The 13,091-nt window shown below is 49.0% G+C and overlaps 2 pseudogenes; one reads left to right on the top strand and one right to left on the bottom strand.

Annotated features, from left to right (window-relative positions):
* The first annotated feature begins 245 nt into the window (after positions 1 to 245).
* Positions 246 to 3,269, top strand: LOC136496031 (MADS-box transcription factor 30-like; annotated as a pseudogene).
* A 2,615-nt stretch (positions 3,270 to 5,884) lies between these two features.
* LOC136495283 (xyloglucan galactosyltransferase XLT2-like) lies at positions 5,885 to 8,113 on the bottom strand (annotated as a pseudogene).
* Positions 8,114 to 13,091: the final 4,978 nt, after the last annotated feature.

The following is a 13,091-nucleotide window of genomic DNA, read 5'->3' as shown; positions in this document are numbered from 1 at the left end:
CAGCGGTGCGGCGTGGACCATCGAAGTGTCTTAGAGCCGAAGAAGCCTGAACGTCGTCGGCTGCTTTGTTCTGACACTCTGTGTGTCAGGCGGTGTCGGCTTGGATCGGCCTCCCCCGAGTGAGACCTTCTGGAGTCTTCTTGGTAGCGAAGGAGGTCGGCTCCAGGGGCTGGCATGTGAGCTCGAAAGCCCCCAAGTCCCCAGAGGCCGCGGGAAGCTTTGTTTTCTTGTGGCACGCCCCAGACATGACCCTGTCGGGGGAGCATTTAGCATGGGTACGCGTTGAGAGCGACGCCAGGGAGCCCTTGGGCATCAGCAGCCTGGGGCTTGTCTTCTTGTGCCTGGCCCTTGGCTGGCATCATTAGCCAGGCAGGAGCCAAGGGTCGAGACCGGAGATGTTGTAGATCGGGAGCCCAAGGCTCTGGGGAGCCCCCGAGCCCAGGTGGAAGCTGCGGTCGAGTCGGTTGGGGGCCTTCTATGTTTAGGAACCATTGGACTCGAGGCTTAACACACCTGTATGTTAGAATCTCATCACTGACCATCTTGGAAATTATGCAGAGTAGGTGAAGCGATCAAAGGAAAGGCGGAGCGGCGGCTGTCCACGCGGCGGCGCAAACCAAGTAAGCTTTGTGTTTCCCCACTTTTTCCATATCATTTCGATTTACGTGCCCATATTTCGCGGCGCATGACCACTCGCGAGTGGGCGCCATTATGCCATGACGTGACCAGGGAGGCCAATAACCCCCCAAGATCGTGCGCAGAAGCGACCCACCTCAACCATGACCCCGCATTGTGCTTAGGAAAACCTCTCTTGGGCCAGCCCATAGGAGGGCTCGAGGCCACAAAAGGGATAGGGGCAGGATGAGATGGGCCCCTCTGGCTCTAATCAGTGGTGCAGAGCCACACCACCATCTCTCTCTGTGTTCGAGTCGTCCGCTTCAAAGTCGCCCGAGTTGACCCCCTCTGGGGGGAGGCATCTTGCCCTCTGGCCGCTACGGAGGCGGTTGGGGACCGACGGGCTTGATGGCCGACGATTTATGGGATGTCTCTCGACGAGGTACAACCGAACTCCACGTCGATTGGGAGGATATCGGGCCCCGCTCGAATTACTCATTGACCTGATGAGGTGCAATGGTGAAAGTGCACACGGAATTTATCGAGGACAGGAACAACCGGTGGAAGAGCTTGGCAGGGCGCATCAATGGGATTAGCAAGAATGCCTACGAGCTCGGCCTGATCTGCCACGCGAAGGTCAGCCTCTCGTCGTCTTCTCCGAGAGCGACAAGCTCGTCTTTGACTACTCCACCTAGCCAGCCAGGCCCGAATGACTAAAACCTTTCTTTGCACTTTTTTGCACGATTTCACCGCATGTCATTGGTTTGGACTTTGGTTGAGTACTTTTCATCGCACTAGGCTTTTCTGGATTAATTGTCGGTTATTGGAAAATCTTTATTTACTATCTTATTCTTGGCACGGGAAGAACTATTGGCATTACTAGGTCAATTTGCTATGTTAGTAGTAGATTTGTGGTTTTCTAAACTTGTTCGGAAGTCACTGATTTCGAGCAAGGCTTTAAATGGCTGGGTTAGGTGCATAGAGATGTTGGATTGGAGTTCGTTAAGTAAGTTTTGGACACATGCTTGATCTTGTTTTTGGACACCACAAACTTCTTTCTATGGCCTTCATTCACTATCTCAAATGTTGCAGTTGCAGAACCCAGCCAGTTCTTCCAGATTTACTTATGAATAATATATGATCGATTGGTAAAAAGTGGGATCCCAGAATCTTGTAATTTGTAAATCCCTAACTCACTCCACTCTTGCCATTTGCGAAGCATGGTTGATCTGATTCACCGGTACGAGGCGGCCACCAACAAGCAACTCTGCCATGAGGCGTCATACTGCACTAATTGTAAGGTATGCATCAGATTCAATGTAGCTTTAGTATCTTCAGCCTGTTTACGTGCCATCTCTATTCATGATTAGTTTTTTTCCATTGCAGCAGCAAATGGTCACAGCGATCAGCAAGCTGCGACGTGAGTACCAGCAGCTTGAGGCTAGGTTTAAGACGTACACGGAAGAGGACCTGTCATCTCTGAATTCAGTGGTCGAACTCGCCACGCTTGAAAAGCAGCTCGAGTCAGCCATCAGTAAAGTCCACGCAAGAAAGGTATCTACTGCTCATCGATCCTGATAGGACATGATTGGTTGCTTTGGTGATGGGGAGTCAGGATGGAGAGGCAGCCCAGGATTATGAGATGCATACTCAAATCGTGCACCCAGTCGTGTTTGGTTGTCTTTGTTGTTGGTCCGGTACGAGATGTGATCTTGTTTGGTTGCATGCATGGATAAGAGTTTTGAGTGTGTGACACATAGGCCCTTATACCATGGGTGTATCGTGTTGTCCTGCATCGCGAGGAAAGTAGAAATTGAGAAGACGGAGCCGTGCGGGATGGTGGAGGACAGCGGAATGAAACGAAGCAGGCAAAGCGTGCGAGGTGGGGAACCAAACACAATAGAGGAATGAGGTGAAGCAGGCAAAGGGTGCAAGGATGGCCTGGTTCGGGCAACCAATTCAGCCCCATAGACACTGCCTTTGCATGTTCTGGCTGTGAAGTTTTAACAGCATGCGTTGTTTTTCTGGCACTGGCAGGATGAGTTGTTCATCAATGTGACCGAGGAGCTTCAGGTCAAGGTAACTGTAACTGTTTCGCATGAACAGTAGCATGTAGACATGTGATCGATCGCTAGTCGACCGACTAGCTGGTAGTTGTGAAGTGATTGTGCCGCTGTGACGCAGATCAATGAGAACGGGTGCCACGACGACGCAGCCGCCGCAGGCGTGGAGATGGAGGAGACGACGATGGTGGAGCCACTGCTGCCACAGTCGGAGAAGTCGGCGGTGAGCACAATGCTGTGTCGATGGCCACAGACGGAGCAGTCACCTCTGTCTACCGCCGCCACCAACACGCCATGGACATCCTCGTCTGTCTGCGGCCACGGTGGGAGTTCTAGTCTACACGGTCTACAACTGTGGTAACAAAACGGGCGTGAGCGTACGTCCAAAGCTACCCGAGTACTGTTGTTGTCACCGGTTTGGGTTTGTTCAACTGTTATGTTGTTCACCTTGAGTGCATCAACAAATTCTTCTTGCATCAGAACATATCCCTTGAACTCTTTATGGGTGTACTGTTTCATGCTGATTCCTTTGCAAACTTCATTCAGGAGTGCATCAACATATTGTCAAGATTGTTTTGCCACAATCATTAGCATGGATAATGTTTTTTCTAACCTGAAACAATTATATTGCCTTTTAGTTTGCAGTTGCATATATTTCAGTTCTAATTTGCATATACCCGAATATTGTTGTAGCGTTAGCACGGACAAATACTAGCTACATTGAGTAGACAGCATGTACATTCAGTTGAAAGCATATACGTTCAGCCAAAAGCTCATGCTGATTCATGCACATATGACATCATAACGACATATACATTCAGAAAAAAGCTACGACAACCAACAAATGGTAGCCACTTCAAAAACACTACAATTTCTCTTCTACTAGCTCACTAATCTGATGTGCCACCACTTCTTCCTTTAATAGCTTTTTCTTGAATCGCTGCAGGGAGAGGGGTTCATAGTCCATATAAAAGAAAACGAGTACTCGCCATCAAACCGACAAAATTTATGAAACAATGAAAAGAAATACGAACTATATATAAAAATATAATTATATATACGAATAAATATGCCAACTCGTCAATGGCCCGAGAGAAAGGAGTGCAGCGAGAGTGAAATTTCCTAGCAGAAGAGGAAAGAAATTTGGAGCGCAGAGGAGAAAGTAATTGGAGGAAAGAATTTTTTGGGCCAGATTTTAGCGGCAATGTCACAGAAGAATTTTTCGTACATGAGGCAAAAGGCGTGGGAGGAAATGAAGCAACATCCGCTGCACCTGCATGCATATCTCCACTCAAATGGGTGAAAGTAACTGAAGGCGTGAGGAGAAGAAACGTCCCTGCATGCATCCATGCAAATTTCCTCGAGGCCATCCGCAGATTCCGTGCGGTACATGAGTAATTACTAGTGGCCAACGGTGATTAAACAACCCCCGCCCCTGTACCTAGCGTGTGTTTGGTTGGCAGAATGTTTAGGGATGGTATGACCCCTTCCCAATTTTGACATTGTTTGTTTCTTGGCGACTAAGATGCTGCCAACCTAGAGGAATTCCCCTCTCCGATATGGGACATCCTCGTCTCCATAAATCGAGCGGACGGGCATGTCCTCTCTGGACGACATCTTCGTCCATCTCGTCCGCGGGCTGAGGCCAAACATGATGCAGTGGTCGGACAACGCAGGTCATGAGGCGAGGCCGGTGTAGGCCGACGACAACCGCACTCCTCCCACGACACAAGAGGTTCCTTGAGGCCACGCTCCTCCTGTGGCGTGAGAACTCTTGGTGGTCATGGTCCTCCCCACGGCGCAAGAGCTCGACGAGCAGTGTCGATAGGAGAGCTTGAGTAGGGGAGGCGCGGTGCACGGAAGAGGGGGCGCGGGGGCTGCAAGATAGGATTGGAAAGGGCGGTGCAAGATAGGATTAGAGAGGCCGCTGCTAGCTCTATAAGGGCAGTCCCAATGAAAGAAACTAGTAGTTTCTATAACTAGAATACCGCACTAAAAAAGTACTGCTTTCTAACCCATGGTTTCTATGAGTAATAATTATTTTCTCTTTCTCTCTCCCAACTCTATCTTCTTCTTCCAATGAGAGTGCGACACGAGCTCCCTAGAAACTGGTGGTTTCTCCCCAATAGCGATTTCATGCTTTCTTGGTACATTGGGTCAAGAGTAGACCTGATTTCTTCATGAAGAAACAATTTCTATGATTTTTGCTCTCTTTCTTCATTAATTACGTTGCCATGTCAGCGTTTTGCCTACGTGGCAAGTCATTTAATGAGGATAGAAACCATCATCAATGCACCATTGGGACTGCCCTGGGAAAGAACATTTTTTAAATATATACAGAAGAGAATGTCAGGTACTAATGGTATATGTTCAACTCTCTTGTGTTTTATTACATGCACCCCCCCCCCCCCCCCCCCCCCCCCCCCCCCCCCCCTCCCTCAGTCGTTTTCTGTCTTTCCCAAACTGAAAACGACTACAAATAGTTTAAGCTTTATTAGCACAGCAAGAAGCACCAACAGAAAACTAAAGCTATAGCATTCTCGGACCCTCTTGTGACATGATCATCGTATTTGGGAGAAAGCTAGAAGTGATCAGCCGTAAGCGTGAGATCCGATGATTATCTGTCCTAAGTTTCAAGGACAGAACAACACTGGAACATGTATGTGCTCTGTGAGATAATAGTACGAGTAAATCCATGCTGCTGAAACTGAAAGAAGGTCTGTTGCGGGCTTGCGGCTCTTCCATGGACGCTCCGTGCCCGAGTCAGGCCCCACTCTCCCCTCGCTTCCTACTCCGACGATCGAAACTATTTTTACGGCTCTATTGTATCAAAAAAAAAAAAACAGCTCCGGCTTTTCCAACTTCCACGGTAGAAGCTATTTTTCACGGCTCCATTTTCATACGCGAAAACGATTGTGGCTTTGTGTTTGGACGGTCAGAAGCGCTCCACCTTAAAAAAAAAAAAGCGTTTGGTGCGGCTCCAATCGCTCCATTGCCGAAGCCGATGAAAAAATCAGTACGGGAGCCATGCTAAACAGACCGTCATTAGACGTCAATCAAATAGTGTAAAGCCACAGTTAAGAGATGAATCTACAAAACTAGCCCGGAGAGGAGTACAGTATAATATACAAGTTTCGTCAAAATTTGTGCCAAGTCCGGCCGTGGCCCGCCTTCTAGCAGCCTGTTCGCTTGCTCGTAAACGATCATAAATTTCTAGTCGGGAACAGTGTTTTTCTCTCACACCAAACCAGCCAGCGGTAAATAATCCATGGCTGTAGATTTTGTAAAGAATCTACCGCTTGGTCAACTGCAATTAACACCGAGGCGTCTAGCGCGGCAGTGTGGCCGCAGCGAAGAACATGGTAACCATGTCTTAAAGCCGGCCAAGCAGCAGCCAGCAGGCGGTGGTTTCCCCTTCGGCACTTCCACGGTATGACGGTAACCCGTTCCACTGGATCTCACTCTCTGCAACAGTTGACCCTGGCTCAGTCACGCACCCACGCCAGCTTCTTCAGCTATCCGCGATCCAAGATGCAGCTGCAGCAGAATGAAATTAATGCCTTCAGCGTTTCTATGTCTACGCTTCAAGGTCTTCACTCTTCAGTTGAAGCCGATGCTTCGGACACGACGGTTTTTACATATGACGAAGCCGGAGGGCTCCCTGAGGCGTTCTGATTGACCCCCGCTGCCGATCCATTTTTGCCGTCAGAAGGAGGCGCCGGCGCCAGCGTCGATTTGCCGTCTACACGCCGTGCGACGAAGCGGCCTGGCCAGCGCCCCGCTGAAAGCCCTGAAAGAGCCAAATCACAACGCCACTTTTGAATGGACAATAATAGCTATAGCATAGTAAAGGACACCATGCATGCCCGAAACAAAATATTCACATTGATTCAAAATTTGCTCGACTCGGTAAGAAAATTTAGCAAGGAAGAGAAGGCAGAAGAAAGAAGAACCGTTGCAACTCACCTACAGGCGCAGTGTTCGCCCGGCGCCGCCGGAACCGCTCCAGCACGCCGCGCAGCGCCACATCGAGGGCGTCCTCCATGCCGTCGCCGAGCCCTTCGGGCGACGACGCGTACACCAGCCGCGGGATCATCTCCACCACGCGCTCCCGCATCCGCCGCACCCGCCGCTCGCTGAGCCCCTCCAGGACGTCCCGCACGCTCACGTTGCCCACGCGCAGCGCCTGCCGGTCGATGAACACGGACCACTCCCCCTCCTCGCCACGCGGCCCCGGCGGCAGGTACCACCGGTACTGGTCGTACGCGGTGCGACGCCAGAACAGCACCGGCACAGGCGCCGGCCACCATGCAGTCGAACAGCGACCGCCGCGTGAAGCTGTCCCCGCGCGGCTGCAGGCAGAAGCTCGAGTCCAGGAACAGCTCCAGCACCGCCGCGCCGTTGTCGGTGCACCGCGTGCCGCGGCAGTCCACGGCGCGGCAGTGCTCGCTCCCGGCGTCCTCGCACTCCTCCAGCAGCACCTCCCTGAAGTCGTCCCGGAACCCGGAGCGCGGCGCGCCGGCGAAGCTGAAGAGCTTGCTGCGCTTGAGGGACAGCACGTGCCGCTGCCACGCGCGCACGTCGGCGGCGGTGCGCGGGTGGAAGCCGGTCGGGTACGGGACGGCGACTTCCACGGGGTCCAGCCGGTCGGCCTCGATGCCGAGGCGGGTCAAGTTGGCTATCCCCGGCAGGACCACGAAGTTGGTGCCCCACCCGTCGTCGCCGTACCGGCGGAAGTCCCACGTGATGCGCCCCAGCGTGATGAAGTGATCCCAGCCGCCGGACCTCTGGAAGGACGTCTGGTTCTTGAGCCACCGGAGCAGCCTCAAGCCCGCCCTGTCGCGGTCGGCAGCGGTGGAGTTGTCCCCCCACAGGTGGCTGCCGACGTCGAGGCCGACGTAGAACGGGACGTAGAACGCGGTGGCCAGCGACGGGTCGGTGGTGCGGCACCTGTGGGAGAGGAGGCGGCGGTGGATGATGACCTCGAGCTGGAACTGGTCGGTGTTGTACCAGCTGGGCAACGACACGTTCCGCGTGACGTTGAAGAAGACGGGCAGCGTGGCGGCCGCCTCGCCGAAGCCGCCGTTGGCTAGGTACGGGCAGAACGAGTACCAGGGCCACAGGCTCTCGCAGTCGTCGACGAGGTCGTGGTTGAACTCCGGCGGGAGGTCGTAGACGTAGATGAGCCCGTCATGGCACGCGCCGCCGTCGACCGCGCCGTTGGGCCAGGTAGTGTTCCTGTGGCCCGGCGCCGGGAGGAAGCGCGAGCTGGGGAAGCCGAGGATGTTCCAGAAGAGCACGAGCTGGAGGACGAGGAAGGCGAGGAGAAGCACGGAGCCTCGCAGCAATGCCGACGCTGGGGACGGAGTGGCGGCATTGGGCGGCGATCCCGGCTGCGAGGGGGGCTTGCCCGGAGATGCCGGTGACTCGGGCATCGGGGGACTCGTGAAAGGAGTGTGCAAGTGCGGAGTGGTGCCGGAACTGACTGTACAGTGCTTTAGGATATTTATTATTGAAGCACTTGGGTTCTTCTCTGAGGGGAAGGCAGAAAAATGCAAGGGTGCCATGTGGAGGCTCGCTGAGTCTGAGACGCTGCCGATCACCGTGGATCCGAAGCAACGTCTGCTCCGAGTGACGCCCAACTGGCAATTGCCCATGAGAAGAGAGAAGGGATCGGAGCATTGCAATTTGCAGGCTTGCAGCAAGCCAGCAAGCAAACGAATGAAACGATGCCAGTTTCCAACGATGAAAGGAACTGAAGCTCCTGAATGCTGAATTGCTGATGACCCAGTCCATGACCGTGGATAAAATATATACTAGATGCAAACTTTACTAAGAGGTACAAGGTTTTCCCGTTTCGAGCTGCCCTAATATTGCAAACTTGCTACTACTGTGCCTGGTTAATCCTATCTCGAAGAACTACAAGCACTTATTAGTACCTCGGAGTGGTCATGTGGTACTATGGTTTCTTTTTTACCCCCGAAGCTTGAGGGTTCAAGGTATGGCAGCGCAGATTGTCAGGAGAACCAAACTTTCTCTGTTGAACTGAATTATCTGTTGAAGATGTTGCATCCCTATTGATTGAAGCACAGCTGGAATGAGAATCGAGCTTAGATCATTAGATGCATCCCTCTGAAATCTGAATTGCTGCCCAGTTGGTGATTTGGTTGCACCAACGACTGTTGTATGGCTGCGTTAAAAAAATACTACTACTACTGCTGCTGCTGTATGGAACTGAATCAGCTCTAGTACTTTTTCTGCAGTACACATCATAGGCAGTGGTTGGAGGATGGACTAAAATTAAGGAGTGACGACGTTGATACTTGGATTGAGTTGCTGCTATTTGCCACTAGAGCAAAAATAGCGTCAAATCTACGGACCATCGTAGCAAACCATGAAAAAGCATGATGAATATTTTTTTGTCAATTTGGAAGTACTCTACAAAACTTGCAGGTTGCAATACATAATAACTCATTTTTTCGTTGACTTTCCCTCCCTATCCATCTTTGCTAAGTCTGCAAGTGGATATGGTGTTTTAGGCCCCGTTCATTTCGCTGAAAAAACAAACCGAAACATTGTTCTGTCTGATTTGTTGTGAGAGGAAAATACTGTTCCGTCTGAAAAAATAAGCTGAAAAAGACGGATTATAAGAGAAGTGAACAGAGACATTGCTATTTTACCGAATTTCATTACATGACATTGCTATTTTAGTATATTTTAATATGTTTTGATAAATCGATCCAATACCCTGAAATATGTTGGACACGCATCCTCTTTGCGCTTGGCACGCTTCCTCCACGGCTCCACCCCTGGTGTCTCCTACGGACTGAGGACCACGTCTCCGTGAACGGAGAATTGCGGCTTCGTTTGTAGCTTGTCAGCTGGACGGTACTACCACTATATAGGATTGGATTCGATGATGGTCACGGATTCACAGCCAACACAATCCTGGAGTGTTCCACGATTGGAATGGCCTGGTGCGTGAATAAGCGTGATAGCCTTAGCTAATGGGCTCACTCAAAACTGGGCCACGTACAAACAAAAGAGCCGAAGAGGCCCAAATAACGGTCAGTCGGACTTCTTCCTCCCTATGACTCCCTTGCTCAGAGCTCAATGTTGAGTCAAATAGTAGAACCTGAACAAAAAAAGGTCGGAAAAACTAGTTTCGCTATATAATTTGTGGTAATAGTACTTAGGAAAACTTGATACATAGGGATAATTGTTAGTCGCTAAAAAATAATCATAATTGATCTAAACAGCATGGAGTAACAATCAGGCTAATTGTTAGCCAAGCACCTAGCTATTATCCCATTAGATGGTTGAACCAAACTATTGATCTAAAAGTACCTAGTAGATGGAAAATATTGAGGACACTAGGATGTTTGACTCAGGCCACCAAATGTAGAGCACACTAGGAGGTTGTTGGCTTCAAATGAGAAGAGGGGATGGTCGGGCATGTACGGTTACTTAGGATGTATGCTTTGAATGTGGAAGAATTGCCCTACAACTTGGAAAGAATCTTACCCACGTCATGTTGATAGCTTAAAATCATCGTTGAAAATGAGCAAGGGACCGAGAAAGAGGACTTTGAGTATGATCGAGATGGTGAGTAGGAGTATCAAAAACATGATCCACTTGCATTGAGTGAGTTCTCGAAGATGCATAACGAGATTAATGATTGGACGATGCGTGAGAGACTTCGCGAGGATTTGGTCGAGCATATGTGGGCACGTCATAATGCTACCTTTGTGATTGTATGTGATATATATATATATATATATGCACTTTGTTGAAGTTCCTCTTGATGATGTCAACAATTTATATTAAAATTAAAAATTTGTGATGTAAAAAATATGTTAAGTCTATTGGTTTAAAGTTACACATTTGAAATATTTTTGGTTAAATTGTGGGGGCAAAACAAACATCATAGAGTATCAACATATTGCAACTATAGAGAAAGAAGAATGTGGAGCTTATTTTCGGTAGTACTGTTTTAGATAACAGCAAAAAACAGACCCAAAGAAAATAGGGGGCTATCTAACCAGGTAGTTAGGGGGCTGTTTTAGGTCATAAAGATGTAGATGCTCTAAGAAACAATACCAAATCACTATGCGCTTGGGGAGTAGCATCATTCTTGTCCTCATGTTATATGACATATTTGGAGCGGGTGGCATGATATAATGGACAATGGATAGCCTTATTACCGAAAAGCCGCCACTAATAAACGCAATAAAGAAATAAAATCTAAATGATGCATGTCAATAATGCATCTAGAGATATATTTTGTTGCAAAAGTTAATAGAAATCCATCGAAAACCATTCATACCAAAATGGTAAATTTCAAGTTGCATGTGTACTAGAGGCAAAATTCCTTCAAGTTTGCCTTTTACACGCACATGCATCAAAACTTTATCACTTTCATATGAATTCTTAAAATATTAGTTTGCATCACGGTTTTAGTGACAATATACATGTATAGGCGTACTATGGATATGTTTCGTTTTAGATTTTCTATGGACTTTTTGGTTTAGAGGTTTAATGTTTTCACCAAAGAAATTATTTGCAATAAATATTTCCCGAAGTCCTTAAGATCATGGGCCCAATCATATTGTCATTTGACCAACAATGAGTTGAGTTTTTTTTTTCTTTTACAGAGTTGGGTGGTCATTGCCCACGGTAACTTAGTCCTGCATTCAAAACAATGGAGCATGTTATAACAAGTATGTAGTTGTTGAAGCGTGCCCTCGATCGAACACGAACAGAATGGCAGCGGCTGGGCTAAGTGGCTAATTGTGCAACTTGATCCATCCTATTCTCATTTCTAAGACCCTGTTTGGATCTTCAAAAAAAGTGAGAATAAGATTATAGTCAAACTGTCTACTCTAAATCTATTATTTGAAGATTTTCAGGCACTATAAGAATGAGATTCAAAGTTTCCCTTTTTTTATCCAGAATTCAAAATCTACAATTGGGAACTACAAACCAGAATCTTACAATTAGGATGAGATCCAAAGAGACCCTAGTGTTCGGATCCGGTGACTAAAATTTAGGAGATGTCACGTGAGGGTGTCGCATAGGGTGTTCGGATACTAATAAAAATAAATTACAGAATCCATCAGTACTCCACGAGAAGAATTTATTGAGCCTAATTAATCCGTCAGTAGCACATGTTTATTGTAGCACCACATTGTCAAATCATGGACTAATTAGGTTTAAAAGATTCATCTCACAAATTAGTCGCAAACTGTGCAATTAGTTTTATAATTAGTCTATATTTAATACTCTATGCATGTGTCAAACACCCGATGGAACAGCGACTTAAGTTTAGGAAGAAGAACCAAACACCTCTAAGTATTGCTACACGCAAGAGAAAGTCACCCACAAGATTATGGAAGCTTGCCTAGGCTACAGATTACTTGCGGATCCGATACGCGTACCTACTCTTATCAAAGCAGTTTGCTTTGGCCGCCTCCTAGCCCATCCACGACAGCAAAAAAAATTTACCGCGTCCGATCCTGAATTCAAGGAGTGGATTGAAGCTCCTTCCCACCGTAAAAAAAATTAAAAAAAGCATCCTTATCCTCTTGTCAGCTTACGAGGAGCCCATCGCCTTCCACCCGTCGTCCTCTTCCCTGCGCTTCTCCTCCCTCCTCCGCCTCCCCTCCCCCATCCCTCCTCGATGCGGTGCGCCAGACGGGCCTGGCCGCGACCTCCTCCCCGTGATGTGTGCTGGCAGGAGCCAGCGCCCACGCCACCGCTCCGTCTTCGTAGCGCCGCCCCTCTCCATCGCCAACGCCACCTCTTCCGATCGCCGGCTCCGTTGCTCCGCCTCCTCTACAGTGTCATCCTCATCTACAACCTTCTCAGTTCGTGATTCTTTGTTGTCTAATTTTTTCTCTTTACCGGATTCATTGCCTTGCCTCTGCTAGGGCTAGGGTTTTAGGCGGTGGCATACAGGGCCCCTCGGTGGTGGTGCACACGACCTGGGTCACCGACGCCACTCGCCAGCAGGAGCTGATGCCTGGCATGCTCTGCTTCCGCTGTGAAGCCGCCGCTAGCACCGTTTGCCAGAAGGGTCGTGCTAGTCGCGGCTGCGCACCCATGCCCCCATGGCAGCGAGCCACCTGGTCATCCCCTCTTCGGTTTCTCCACCTGCACAAAAGGCCACAAAACGGGTATGGATGGATCTGCAGCTGTTGTTTCCAACTGCTTTGATTATACATTTTATTCTTGGAGGCAACATATATGGCGTGTTAGGTTTCCTCTACAATTTCTTTGACCTATGTTTGAGATGAGCATGGCATCTTGTATTTGCAGCTAGATGAGAATGACTCTGTAGGAGTTGCATAACGTGTGTTTAATGAAATGTCGATGTATAAGAGTTGCATAACATGTGCTCGATGGAATGCCCAT

The sequence above is a fragment of the Miscanthus floridulus genome, chromosome 12 (assembly GCF_019320115.1).
Source record: "Miscanthus floridulus cultivar M001 chromosome 12, ASM1932011v1, whole genome shotgun sequence".
Classification (NCBI taxonomy): Eukaryota; Viridiplantae; Streptophyta; class Magnoliopsida; order Poales; family Poaceae; genus Miscanthus; species Miscanthus floridulus.
Note: the sequence above shows the minus strand (reverse complement) of the source record. Positions and strands in the feature narration are given on the sequence as shown.